Source organism: Pleurodeles waltl, chromosome 4_1 (assembly GCF_031143425.1).
Source record: "Pleurodeles waltl isolate 20211129_DDA chromosome 4_1, aPleWal1.hap1.20221129, whole genome shotgun sequence".
NCBI classification, from domain to species: Eukaryota; Metazoa; Chordata; class Amphibia; order Caudata; family Salamandridae; genus Pleurodeles; species Pleurodeles waltl.
Genome location: NC_090442.1, coordinates 953,948,595 through 953,963,324, shown reverse-complemented (window position 1 = coordinate 953,963,324; position 14,730 = coordinate 953,948,595). Strand labels below are relative to the sequence as shown.

Here is a 14,730-nt window from a genome sequence, read left to right as displayed (position 1 = left end):
GGACCCTGGGAGCGGCTTTGGTGGCTGGAGTCTTCCCCCTCTCCCGCCGGGCACTGGCCAACTTCTGATGCTTCACAGGTGGGGGATTGTCTGTGCTGTGGCTCCATGCCACTCTGGCTGGCCTGGTGGCCGGTGCACTCCAGATTCCGGTGACTACAGGCACCACTGGTCCCGGAGATGTTGTAGCTGAGGTGCTAGTTCGGGACGTATGAGACGGACGGGGTGGGGGATGTGTGGGAAAGAGGTCAAGGTTGGACAGGAAATGTTTTTTTGACACACTGGGACGAGTAGCTTGAGGGGGTTTGGGAGTGGAGGAAGAGGTTGTGGTTGTAGGAGGTGTTCGTTTGCTGACTTTGGGTGAAGGTGCATGCGCTGGAGGCTGTCGTGAGGTGGATGGCTGTTGGGTGGGTGTGTGCCTGCGTTTGTGTATCTTCGGATGGAGTGTCACAGACACACTGGGAGAGGACACAGGGGACGTGTGAATGGTAGTGGGGATGGTGACTGCATGTGAGCGGGGTGTGGTGGTGGGTGTGCTGGAGAGAGATGTAGTGGCTGTAGAGGTAGTGCATGCAGGTGTGAGTGTAGACGAGACAGGGAGGGAGGAGGGAGATGACGAGGAGGGGGAGGCAGTGGATGTTGGTGTGTCTGCATGTGTGTGATGCTTGTGTGAGTGCCTGTGGGATGTGTGGTGATTATGGTTGCCTGAGCTTCCCTTGTGTGTTGAGGTGTGTGCATGCTGGTCTGTAGGTGTGCTTGGGATAGGCTGAGGTACAGGGGATTGGGTCGGGGTGGAGGAAGTTGGATGGGGAGGCTGGACACACAGACAATGGCTGCCATCAGTGCTGAGGCCAGAGCCTGAAAAGCTCGCTGAAGGGCCGCCTGACCAGAATTAATGCCCTCCAGGAATGCATTTGTTTGTTGCAACTGCCTTTCTACACCCTGGATGGCATTCAAAATGGTAGACTGCCCAACAGAGAGGGACCTGAGGAGGTCAATGGCCTCCTCACTGAGGGCAGCAAGGGTGACTGGGGCAGGGCCTGATGTGCCTGGGGCGAAGGTGATGCCCACCCTCCTGGGTGATTGGGCACGGGGCGAAGGCTGAGGGGCTGCTGGGAGGGCGGTGCTTGAAGGGGGGGTGGCGGCTGTACCTGTAGATGGGGGGCACAGACGTTGCCGCCACCACAAGGGAGCTCCCATCAAAGGACGAGTCTGTGTCACTGGTCTCAGCTCCTGTCCCCGCCGTGGAGCTCCCCCCTCGCCCTCTGTCGCACTGGTGAACTCCGAGTCCCTAGTGTGGCCCTCCATGGCCATGTGGGATGCAGCTCCCTCCTGCTCTGGTACCACTGCTCCTCCGCCTGGTGATGCTAATGCACACAAGAACAGGGAGACCACAAAAAGGGGGGGGACGACAGAAGAAAGACATGTTGAGTGCATGCATTACCGCGACCGTTGGCGGACACGACAGACAGAGAAGCCCCCTGCACTACGCCGCGCTCTTGGGCTCCACTTTTCAATTCCTGGGAAATTGCCTTCAAGGCTATGGATACCATCTGCACAAATAGATGACACAGGGGCATGACTAGGTGTAGTTGGCACTCTACAGAGGTGGGGTGGGGTGCCACAGGGCCTGCCTTACGGAGGGACCTTGCCTACGGAACTCGAACTGGCCTAGGGAAACCCACAGCCCAGACCCCTCCACTGTGTGCAAAGTCAGCAGAATGTGAGTGTACTTGCCCCCTTGTGGCTGCTGTGATGCCCACAAGCGCCCATCCAACTCCGGGTACGCCACCGCCAGGATCCTGAACATCAGGGGGGTCATGTGGCGACGGGCACCCCTCCCACGTTGGGAGGCCATCCCCAGCTGAGCCTCCGCCATCTTCTTGCTCCAGCGGCGAATGTCCTCCCATCTTTTACAGCAGTGGGTACTCCGTCTGTGGTAGACCCCCAGGGTCCGGACGTCTTTGGCGATGGCACGCCAAATATGTTTTTTCTGGTGGGCGCTGACCTACATGATTTGTACAGGGGGAAGAGAAAGTTATTACCAACTGCACCGTCAAAGTGATTGGCCCCCATCCCTACCCTTGCCATGTGGCACATGCACTCACCGTCGTTTCATGCTCGCCGCACTCTCCCCCCTTCCTTTTTACATCCACTCCTCTCCACACAGGCATAGCCCATACATCATGCTCCTAGTGTACTTACCTGTTTGTCTGGAGGACCGTAGAGTAGCATGTACTGGGGGAGGACCCCATCCACGAGTTTCTCCAACTCCTCTGATGTGAAGGCAGGGGCCCTTTCCCCAGACACTCGAGCCATTGTCTCTTCCAGTCCGAGGTCACTGCAGCACTTGCAGTGTAGGTCCTCTCCTGTCGAAGATCAGGTATAGAGTGATTGAACAGATAGAAAATGGCGGTCACGCCCGCGGCGGTGCGTACCATCACCGCCGGCGTACATCGTAATTGGCTCCTGGGACCCATAGTGTCCAATGTTAACCAATGCAGCATTGCGCCGCGGTCTTCGACCGTCTACCGCAACGGTGTACAACGCCAGTGCAGTTACCTCACATCCCATTGTGGGTACGTACCTCTGAGTTGTTTGACTCTATGCTCGCTGTTGTCCTTCATAGGCACCGTCTGCTGGGACATGTGAGGAGATGGCGGCATCCTCCGGTGTACCGACCATTGGTGGATCTGTCGACAATGGAGGAAAGACATGTGATAATCACATACAGGCTTGACCGTGCCACAATCCAGGAACTGTGTACCCAGCTGGAGCCAGACCTGATGTCACCTATCCGCCATCGCACAGGAATCCCCCATCAAGTGCAGGTGCTGTCAGTGCTCCATTTCCTTGCAAGTGGGTAATTTCAAACAACAGTGGCCATAGCATCAGGGATGTCCCAGTCTATGTTTTCCAACGTGTTCTCCAGAGTGTTGTCTGCCCTGCTGAAACACATGCAGAGCTACATCGTTTTCCCTCAGGTGGAGGATTTGCCTACAGTGAAAGGTGATTTCTGTGCTCTGGGACATATCCCCAACATCATAGGTGCCACTGATGAGACACATGTGGCGTTGTTCCCCCCCACCAGGAGTGAACAGGTGTACAGAAACCGGAAGAGTTATCATTCGATGAATGTACAGATGGTATGTTTGGCAGACCAGTACATCTCCCATGTGAATGCCAAGTTCCCTGGCTCAGTGCATGACGCTTACATCCTGTGGAATAGCAGCATCCCTTATGTGATGGGTCAACTCCAGAGGCATTGTCTGTGGTTATTAGGTGAGTACCTGGAAGCTAGTCAGTGGAAATGGTTGTTTGGGGATATCCCTCCAGGTAAGTGTGTGTCTAACAGTTGTCCCTCGCCATTTGCAGGTGACTCTGGTTACCCCAACCTGTCATGGCTACTGACCCCAGTGAGGAATCCCAGGACAAGGGCAGAGGAACGCTACAATGAGGCACATGGGTGAACTAGGAGGGTGACCGAACGCACCTTCGGCCTCCTGAAGTCGAGGTTCAGGTGCCTCCAAATGACAGGTGGATCCCTATTCTACTCACCAAAGAAGATGTGCCAGATCATCGTGGCCTGCTGTATGCTTCACAACTTGGCTTTGCGACGACAGGTGCCCTTTCTGCAGGAGGATGGTCCAGATGGCGGTGTTGTTGCAGCTGTGGAGCCTGTGGACAGTGAAGACGATGAAGCAGAGGAAGAAGACATGGACAACAGGGACTCAGTGATCCAGCAATATTTCCAGTGAAACACAGGTAAGAATACAAACCTGCCTACTACATGTACTTATACACATCTACCTCTCTACTGTCTGTCTTTTTCACCCAGTGTATGGTCACTGAGTTGTCACTTTCCCTTACGATTTCACACATCTGGGTCCCACAGTGTGACATCTGCTGTGATTCCTCATGGACTAGAGCTGTGTGACATAGGTATGTTGACATTACAGATGAAAGAGCTTTTTGCCACAGTAAATGCTAATACAGTATTCCGAAATCACAGACAGACTCCAGATTGTTTTGTGCTTTAAGGGTGTTTATTTTAGTGCTCAAAATTGGATGGGGTAGCAAAATGGTGAGGGGTGATGGCGGAGGAATGTCCATGGCAGAGTCCAGTCTATTAGTCTCACAGTCTCACAGGTACATTGCCCAAATGGGCATAGGAAGTGGAGCTGGGGCAGTTTAAGGATGGACAGGGTGACAAAGTGGGACAATAGGATGACAATCAGGGTGTTCTCATTTCTTGGCGGGGCTCTTGGCATCGTTCTCTGTCTTGTTCCTGGATCTCAGGGACCGTTTGCGAGGTGGTTCTCCTTCTGAAGGGGGTGGGGTGCTGGTGTGGTGGTCCTGTGGCGGTGCCTCCTGTCCACTATCGCCGGCGGAGGTGGTGGGCAGTTCATCGTCCAGGCTAGTGTCAGGGGCCCCTTGTAGTGCCACAGTGTCCCTCCTGGTGTTGAGTACTTCCTTCAGCACCCCTACGATGGTGCCCAGGGTGGAATTGATGGTTCTGAGTTCCTCCCTGAAGCCCATATACTGTTCCTCCTGCAGGCGCTGGGTCTCCTGAAACTTGGCCAGTACCGTTGCCATTGTCTCCTGGGAGTGGTGTTAGGATCCCATGATGGAGGAGAGGGCCTCATGGAGAGTGGGTTCCCTGGGCCTGTCCGCCCCCTGTCGCACAGCAGCCCTCCCAGTTCCCCTGTGTTCCTGAGCCTCCGTCCCTTGGACCGTGTGCCCACTACCACTGCCCCGAGGTCCCTGTTGTTGTTGGGGTGGTGGGTTAGCCTGGGTTCCCTGTAGTGGTGGACACACTGCTGATTGACGTGTCCTGGGGACAGAGGTATGGGCCCGCTGGGTGGGTGCTGTGCTCGTGTTTCCAGAGGGGGGAAGCTCTGTGGTGGCCTGTGACTGGTTGAGGGGAACCGACTGTCCAGAGGTCCCCGATGGGCAGAGCTGGTCATCTAGATCCAGTTGGACAGAGGTGCTGTCATCACTGTGGCCCTCTTCGGTTGGTGGTGTGGACATGTGTGGACCCTCCTGTCCGGTGACTTTGGGTAGGGGTCCTGCAGGGGTATAAAAGGATGTTTATTACATCTGTGTGTGGCATGGTGTGCAATGGGTGGGTGACCTTGTGTGATGATGGTTTAGGGGGGTGTATGGGTATGTGCAGTGGGCATGCTTTTGTGATGGGTGTCCATGCTTTGTTGTTGCATGCAGGGCTTGGGGTTAGGATTTGTGGTTTGTGATGTTGGGACATTTGTGAGGACTTGGAGTGATGGGGGTGAGGGTGAGGGTGGGGGTATGTGCTGGCATGTAGGTAGGGTGGGGGATCTAATAGTTAAGATTTGACTTACCAGAGTCCATTCCTCCAGCTACTCCTGTGAGGCCCTCAGGATGCAGAGTCACCAAGACCTGCTCCTCCCATGTTGTTAGTTGTGGGGGAGGAGGTGGGGGTCTGCCGCCCGTCCGCTGAACCGCCAGGTGGTGTCTTGAGACCACGGAACGCACCTTCGCCCGTGGGTCGTTCCACCTCTTCCTGATGTCCTCCTGATTTCTTGGGTGCTGTCCCACTGCGTTTTCGCAATAGCGCCATCTTCCTTGAAATTGAGGTGTGCTGCACCTGTGATCCGAATAGCTGTGGCTCTACCCAGACGATTTCCTCCACCATGACCCTGAGCTCCTCCTTCGAGATACCTGGGGTGTCTTTGCCGTGCCATGGGGTGATGTAGGTGATGTGTCGGGTGGTGTGTGGGGTGATAAGTGTGCTGATATGTAGTGGTGTGTAGTGTGAGGTGCGTGGAAGTTATGTGGGTGATGGTGTTGTGTGCCTGTGGGTGCTAGTATTGTTGATGGTGGTGTCTCTCTCTGGCCTTCGTTCATGATTTTTGGTCATAGGGGTTTGTGGGTGATGTGGGTGTGTGTTATAAATTGTATTGGGTGTGTGGGAGTGGTGTGTGTATGTGTATCAGGTGTGTGTATTTGGAATTGTCCAATGTGGATGTGTTTTGTAAATGTGTGTGTATTTTGAGCGCAGCGGTGTGTACTGCCAATGGAATACCGCGGTTGAAAGACCGCTGCGTGGATTCGTGTGTCATGATAGTGTGGGCGTATTTCTGTTGGCATGACAGTGGAGGTTTTGTTTTCGCCAGTTTATCACTGACCTTTGGTTTGGCGGACTTGTGTGGGTGTCTGAATTTTGCCGGATTCCGTGGTGTGAGTCATAATGGCTGTGGTGGTTTTCCGCAGCAGTGGCGGTGTGTTGGTGGTCTTCTGCACGGCAGTATGCGGCTTTTACCACTAATGTTGTAATGAGGGCCTTTATGTCCATTCTTTCCCAAATGGTTCAGTAAGGCAATTGTGTCATACCTACAGTCGTCTTTTGTTTTGGACGCAATCAGCAAGTCATCAGTGTACTGTACTAGAGTCGAACTAAAAGGCAGCTCTATCGACTCTAAGTCCTTTTTCAATATCTGATTGAAAATGGAAGGTGAATCAGAAAACCCTTGAGGAATCCTGCACCAATTGTACACCTTGTCCTGGAATTTGAAACTGAAGAGAAATTGGCTGTCCTCATGAAGAGGCACTGAAAAGAATGCTTGTGACAGGTCCACAACTGTGAACCACTCTGCATCACACGGAACCTGGAACATGATTACTGCTGGATTCTGTACTATGGGGCAACATTTTACCACAATCTTGTTTATTTTCCTCAAATCCTGCACAATTCGGACCTTCCCGCAAGGCTTTTTCAGACCCATTATTGGTGAATTACATGGGCTGCTCAATACTTCCTTCAGAACTCCTTGCTTTACAAAGTCAGCAATTATCTGCGACACCTGAATGAGAACATCTTGTGCCATGTGGTACTGCGGCACCTGGGGAAACACTGCATTTGGCTTCACTTGTACTTTAACCATTTCTACTCCTTTTATCAGTCCCACTTCCTTTCCTGTCAGATCCCACACTTACTCTGTCACTGTTCCCTGCAACTCAGCTGGCAAGTCAGTTACTGTAAGCATCGGGAATAAGGTTATCAGAGGGTAATCTTCCTTTGCGTTCTCTGTTTCTGATTCTGAAAACTGCCCATCATCCCCTTCATCATCACTGTTTGTTTGTACTTCAATTCCTTCATTGGAACAGGTAATCAAACATTTCATCTTGCACAGTAAATCAGTAGGGATACAGGACTCAAATCGCAGACTACAAACTCATGCAGTCCCTGAAAGTTGCCAATCTCAAATTGAACTGGCTCTGTGATCGGATTTGTCAAGTACTTGTTTGCTACTCCTACCACTCTCATGGTACGCCCTGAAAGTGGCAATTTTGGAACCTCTGCACTTCTAACTGTAGAGCGTGTATCTCCTATATCAACTAAGAATGAAACATTGTGACCCATCACTTTTCCCTCTACTTAGGGTCCCCTCTGATCTACTTCTAGGGACGCTGCAAGCCTGCACTCCTCACTGTCTGAACTGTCATCCGACCATTCATCATTGAATCCATCCTCCCCACGCAATGGGAACTGCTGCACTGTGTTATTTTGACTCATCATTTGACCTGTGACCTGCTGAGGAAGCATCACCTGTTGCTGTCCCATTGGAGCTAATGGTAATTGCATTTGCTGTCTAGGTACCATGGGAACCTGCTGTTGTACTTGCTGCATTGGTGCTGGATGAACACGCGGCATTGGTATCTGCTGCATGGGCTATAACCCCTGCGTCTGACCCATGTTATTCTGGAAGTTCTGATTTTGACCTCTCAATTTTGGACCCCTCACTTTTTGAAATGTACCGACATCAGTGCTTTGTTGAACAACACCATCATGCACCACCTTTGGGCATTCCCGCTTCCAATGCCCCACACCCCCGCACGCGTGACATGATGACATCTTTTTCATCCCCTGCGCATCATTTTGAACTACAACAGTATTCAAGTCTGGACTGCGATTCACAAAACCCCGACCTCGGCCTCTCGGTTGCGCCTGAAACACACCATTCCCTTGCGGTTGCTGTTGTACCATCTGATGGATTCCATTCCCTTGCATATCTGCCTGCGCTACTTTAATCTGCATCACCATCACTTTATCCTTCAACTTTCTCTGCTTTTCACTACAGTATTTCGCATACTGCAACACCTCATCAATCGGCTTCACTTGCCAACAGATCAAATGATTCTTAATCATCTGGCTAACCTCTGGTCTCAGTCCTTCAACAAATCTGAACACAAGATGGTGCATGTCTTTCGGCTCAATAGTCTCAGTGCCACTGTAATGCTTGAACGCTTTCAACAACCTCTCACAATAAGCATGGATTGACTCTTTAACCTTTTGTGAGGTCCGGTCGATTTTCTGCCAATCAGTCACTTTTGGCGACACTTTCTGCTTCAAAAACTCAATCACTTTATGATAGTACTTCATCAACTCTTCAGATTGTGCTCCAGTCACCTTATCCCTTGCCGGTTCCTGTGTCGGCCAATCCACACCTCTCTTGCACTCAAGCCATAAATCAGGTGGAACATTAATCTCAAACAAGGTATTCAAATCCTCCCAGGGACACTTCGCAAACTTTACAAACCTGTCTGTCTGCTGATACCACTCTATCTGTTTCTCCCTCAACCTGGGATAATCATTTGTGAATGACAGAATGCCTCCCCTAGACCACGGTACATGGACTAGAACCCCTCCAGCTGTTTCTCTCATCGGCAACATCTTTACTGACCCAGTGTCCGGTGAAGTTTTAGTCTGATTTGATCCCGGACTGTCACTCTTCTCCTTATCTCTTTTCTTTGCCCACCTGCCTTCCCATTTTTCTAAGGCTCCCCAAATCTGCGCACTTTGCAGTATTTCTTTAAGATGCGCTTTTATTCCTGTCGACCTCATGTGATCAAAATCTTTAGAATCGAATTCTAGTCTATAGCTCCTTTTCAAATGTTTAGAATTCTCAATATCAATATTGTATTTGTCTGCCATGTTTGCCAACCTCTGATGCACCTTGCCCACTTCTTTAGTAATTTTGGGACACAGATACCTTAATTCTGCTTCTGTGTATGATTCTAATCTGTTTACCCCTATTGTCCCTTCCACTAGTTCAGCAGCTTCCACATCCAGTCTTACAACGTTTAGGTAATCATCTCTCTCTGATCTCTCTGCGGTCACTGTAGCAGGTTGTGAAGTTTTGTTATTTCCCAACCACTCATTTAGTTTTTGCATGGAAAAACCATGCAGTGAAACATTCCCTGCATGCATCATTGGCGACTGTGAGGCATTCGTACTTATTGTCTCTGGGGTTAGCACACCTAGCCCTGCCTGTCTCATTGCCTCCAAAGGTGTTTCAACCAGACTAAGGTCTAACAAGGACCTGGGTCCTTCAATTGATTGCTCTCCTGGGGCCATTAACCGGGGAGCTCCTCTGGACCCTCCTCTTATTGCATCTTGGGTCATTACTCCCTGATCACACATACCAGGCTTACCCTGCGCATACAATGGTACCAGAGGACCAACAGTAATTGGTAATGATATGGCGGCTGGTGTCTGACCTGATCCCAAACTCCGCAGAGCAGTAACTCCCAAGGCTTGACTCACTGTGGCTGGGGAAGGTACTAACGGAGGTCCTGCTACTGGACTATACCCCGGAATCAGCTGTTGCTGTAGCTGAGGCAGCAATTGAGGAGTTGGCTCAATCTGCACTAACCTCGATTTTGTATATATCGGATCAGGCGGCACCATTAGATTTGTAGTAGTCTCTAATACTGGGACATTTGGATAGATTCTATGTATCTGCAGCGGAAGTTGCAATTGTATCTGCATGTCTGGCGCAGTGGGTACACTGACACCACTTTGTGTCAAAACTGTATCACTAGTCTGCACTGTATCTGTAACTCCCTTATCCTGGGTCTGGTTCCCAGGACCCGCACTAGTGCTCGGGGCATTGTCATCTACTGCATAAGGTGGCGGGCGATCATGTAATAACTGATTAAGGAACTCTTCATCATCTGAGTCGTCTTCCTCTATCCAAGACCTCTTAGTCTCTTTTGGTTTGCTAGAGCCTTTATCTGTCTTACAGGTGGCTTTCTTTCCTTGTGTCTCGTCTTCTTGTGTCATTGCTGGAAACAATTTGAGTCCGTCAACTATTCCTCTTCTCCATATCTTACTCTCATTGTCCCATCTAGCCTCAGCTAAAGTCTTCTCTGCCCTTCTCATTCTCCTCTTGAATTTCTGCTGTCTTTGTTTAATAGCCATTAAATCCCAGACTGCCAATGCCTCGTACTGAGCTGGCCTCGGAGGTGACTTTTGTACACTTAACATCCATCTAAAATTTTCTAAAATTCTCGTATTGAACGTTCCATGTTTCGGAAACGCCAAACATCCCTCTTTTTCTGTATTTGCGCCACTGTTTCATCCATCAGCAAGGCGCGATTCCCTTCATCTCCATTACTATATAAGCTGGAGTACCCTCAAGGGGTGAAGGCTCCCCTTCACTCACCATAATGTATGTGTCTCCTTTCAGAGCGTTCCTAAAAGCTTTAAGAAAATTCATTTTGCGTCTTTTCTTTTGTTTTGTATTTAATCAGGAAGTGACTATAATTCCCAGGACACTCTTCACCCACCTTTCTCAACTTATTGCCTCTCACGGACGGCTGCCAATCCGTGCGCGACCCCTCTCGGCAACTGACCTATCCCAGCGAGGTACCACTGAAGTCACACTCACACACTACAGCTGACAAAGTCTTGTGGCTCGTCCTCTTCACAGCGGATTCACACCAAACTAATGCAATATATTGCGAGCACCTTTAACAACAACTCAGATTTGCCGGCTTACTACAGGAAGGGTACACAATCGCTTCAGAACTTTACAGAGATTTCACTTGAAGCCTCAGCCGCTAATTTCTCCTTCTCAGTTCCCGCATACGCAAGCAGAATTCGACCCGCAAATCCTACTCTCGACTTGTCAATGGTTCGTTCTAGTGCACTTTAGAACTTGCCAAATCTCCATCGAAGGTTTCGTTCACACATTTAGACTCAAGCTCGACTTGTCAACCACGCCCGATTGACCTATTAAACCGCAGAATTTACAACATAAACCCAAGTGTCTCCTACACTTGTCAATATACTCCGGAGTCTTAGACCGCGACGGGTCCGTACATTACCAACCAACCAAGTGGATAATTTTTTAGCATAAAGCGCCACACTCATATGAAGTACGCCAACTTCCCTACTCTCATACCGTGGAGTACGCCCACTCCTGTTAAAACAACATTACCTGACCTAAACACACATAATCCTCACAAATCACCTGCAAAATGCTTAAACTGAGCAAGCGCAAATTCTACACTACACATGCTAAAACGCCGAGAACATTCCCAACTCACTTAGGCAGGCTCCGAGATCCCTGGAAAGTCATGGAGAATTTAGAAACACATCAAATCTCCAATTTGCATTATCTCCGAAAAACAATCTAAACAATAATTCTCCAATCTAGGGCCCCAAAGGGCCTAACCGTCGCTCTGCTACCAGAACTGTGAACGCATCCTTCTATGACAATTTATTACACATCAGGACTCGTTTTAGGCCAATTAATCTTTTGACCCAGTTGAGAGACACCTTAGGACGAGATAGCTAATCAACATGTCGATCAATACATCAATAATGTCATCAATATTTACTACAACAATGCATTTCACTTTAGTCAACGACATTAATCAACTCAAGACACCACCATGACCTTGCAGTCATGAATAACCACACCAGCTTAGTAGAATTCTATGAGGTTTATTCCCTATTGATTACAATTCTAAAATCAGGTGTGTCAATCTCAAAAGCAAAGCACTTAATAACATTGTCATGATTTGGTAACTCGAGTAAGACTTAATCAAAGCAAGGAACGCAATTATTAGAACATAACACAGCGTCAACATAGATCAACTTTAGCAGAGTGTCATTAACGCGTCAGTTCAACAAAGCATAGATTCATGCATTTGTCTATTTGCTTCAGTTTAGTGAACCTCTGTCCTAGTTGATTCGCCATCAGTCAAAACTCAGCTCTGGGGCAAAAAGGGGCACTTCCCTCATAATGAGGCAAAGTGTAAATGGGCAATCTAAGGAAAAGGATGGTTTAAGTAAAACCAAGAAGTCACCAAACAGAGTGACAGAGTTTCTGGGTCAAATCAATAGCATCTCCCTAACCAATCTCTCCTGGTCTCCTGCTCCCTAAATCCTAATTTACTTCCTGGTGACAGGGGTTTTTATCCCCTTTTCGCTGTACATTCCCCTAAAACTTGATTGGGAAAATGTTGCACCTCACTATCTTTAGCCAATTAAAAAACAGATTATGTCATTAATCTTTCACCCCACATAGTTCTCAGACAGATTATTGGTCCATATGATTGACATCTTCAGAGGTAGCACGTCCGGTATGATTTCATCCTTCTGTAATTTCTTTGCACATCTTTGGTCAGGAGCTCCATTGTCTGTACAGGTTTGGGATACCTTGTACATTAAACTTCTAGTTTGAAGAAAAACAAGAGTTCATGTCCTTTTGCGAGTCATCATACTGCACGTTAGCAAAACACATTTAATATGAGAGCCAGGCAGCTAGGCCTCGACTCATGCTAACTAAGGCCTACAAAATTTATTAGCAAAACTTTAATAACATAATCATTAATAATTAGTATAAAAAACATTCTTAAATATCATATTGTATCAACATTAGTCATTTTCATTAGTCCCCGTATACATTGGCGGCCACTCCCCGTGGTTACATTTCAAGTGCACGTTTTTGCAAATACACAAATACAGTTTCTATGCGGCATTATTATACATTAGTTCATAAACATTTCACGTTAATATAGATTATATAAGCTATGCTCTCTCAAAACATAAATAGATCTGAATTACCAGTCTGCACTCCCCCATGGATTCCAGCCAAGCCTTCAAGGTGGAGCATTTCCAAGATCTTCTCCTCCCAGGGACAGAGTTGTAATGGGGGAAGAGGAGAACCACCACCAGTCCCGTCGGACTCCAGGTGACGCTTGGAGGCCAGTGAATAAATCTTTCCCCACAGGTCATTCCAACTTGTCCTAATCTTTGCTGTGTGCACAGATTGTTGGCTACTGCATTCCCCCTGTCAACTATTCTGGACCATATTTGCCTTTTCTGGGATATTGTTGTATGTTAGACTTGTGCTCTAAACAATTGTGGCTCTACTCTAACGATTTCATCCACCATGACACACAACTCTCCCTCTATGAAACAGAGATTTCTTCTCCCTACCATTGTGAATGTTTTTGAAAAAAGAGTGCCCAAAAGAAGATGGAGTAACAAAAAAAGTAATAGTGACAAAAAAGAGGAAGAGAAACCCAGAAAATAAAAATTCCTGTATCTAAATCTTCTGCTGGAGTGTATTGACAAGAGATCATGGTCTGAAACAGAGGTCTGAAACAGAGTGTGTTTTATAGTGTGTTTTCGAGGTGTTCACAGTTGTTTAATTTGCAACAGGTGTGGGCCACTAGCATTCATCTAATGGCAACAGCCATGGTACTATACTGAACGGTTCTCACCATGGACTCCCACTATCATGGGCCCACTGCTTACACACCGCCAGCACAACTGTGAGAATTAAATAGGCTTGTCAGGCTGCAGCTGTCAAGACAGTGACAGAGTAGTAATCATCGACATTGGAGTCCGCCATGTCAGCTGCAGGATGTAGCTCACATGATGGAGTACACTCTGTCATGGCAGTCTGTGGTTCAACTTCAATACATCTAAACATAGCTGGTGGGAGACAGCCGATGTATCGGTCTTTTCGGCCACACTGATGGTGTGGCTTGTCAGTAATACCGTCAAGATCTAAATGAGGCCGTAAGTGTCTGATTTTGAGTGCTGTGGATGTGATACTCTGTGACAAACATGCCAAATACAATCTATATATCCCATTCCTTTCCCTTAACTGCAGTGCATAGTTTTTCCCACCATCTATTTACAGCAGACAGGATATCCACATTTTATATCTGACATGTATGACATAGTATCATTACTATTCATTGTTACTCATCTGCCTCTTTGGGGCCAGGGTAGAATTGAACAGCATTTGAATAAGAGCAGGGCGAATGGAATTAAAGTAAGATAATTGTCCATTATAGGTGACCCAGCTGCAGACTGCAGAGAGTTGTAAAGTACCCAACGGGCTAGCTAGCATGCCTCCATTAATTTAGCATAACAACAATACTTGTACTGCATAGTGCATAATGGCTTACTTGTTAATGAGAAGGTTTTTTTTCCACCCAAAGTGTCTGATTAGTTTTTTACTAGGAAATTATTCAAAAGAAGAAAAAACACATAGCTGTTTTTTTTTTATCTGGTATGCTTTTATTCTGCCTTAGTTCCTTTCAGACAGTCAGTGCTTTTATGTAAGGCATGTGTAGATAAAAATTGGCCCTGTGACTCGTAATCACATCAAATTTCAATGTACCTAGGAAACCAGCAATGCATTGCTACGGTGCCACTACGTGATATTAAATAAGAATTTGCACTGAGCATTGTTTACAATTTGTCCTTCTTTTTTTCTTTCTTGGTACAGCTACTCCTGCTGGTCTACCGCCTACACAGCAGAAGACAGCAGCCTGGCTGCCATGGCAGAGGTTAGAGGCCTTATGGGCTGAGTACCAGTGGCACTGTAGGAGGAGGCAGCTGAGGCGTTTGTCTGTGTCCTGGGCTCTAGTTCCTCCAGTTAG

The 14,730-nt window shown here is 48.2% G+C and overlaps 1 long non-coding RNA gene across 6 annotated transcripts in view; it reads right to left on the bottom strand.

Moving 5' to 3' along the window:
- LOC138288288 (uncharacterized) overlaps positions 1-14,730 on the bottom strand; it is a 421,935-nt gene that overhangs the window by 140,188 nt on the left and 267,017 nt on the right. For 2 of the 6 annotated variants that reach the window (XR_011202372.1, XR_011202369.1), the window contains one exon: positions 12,019-12,503. The exons of the other annotated variants lie outside the window; for them this stretch is intronic. This is a non-coding gene — a long non-coding RNA (uncharacterized lncRNA). Of the gene's footprint in view, positions 1-12,018; positions 12,504-14,730 lie in introns of those variants that run through there. 6 annotated transcript variants of the gene reach the window in all.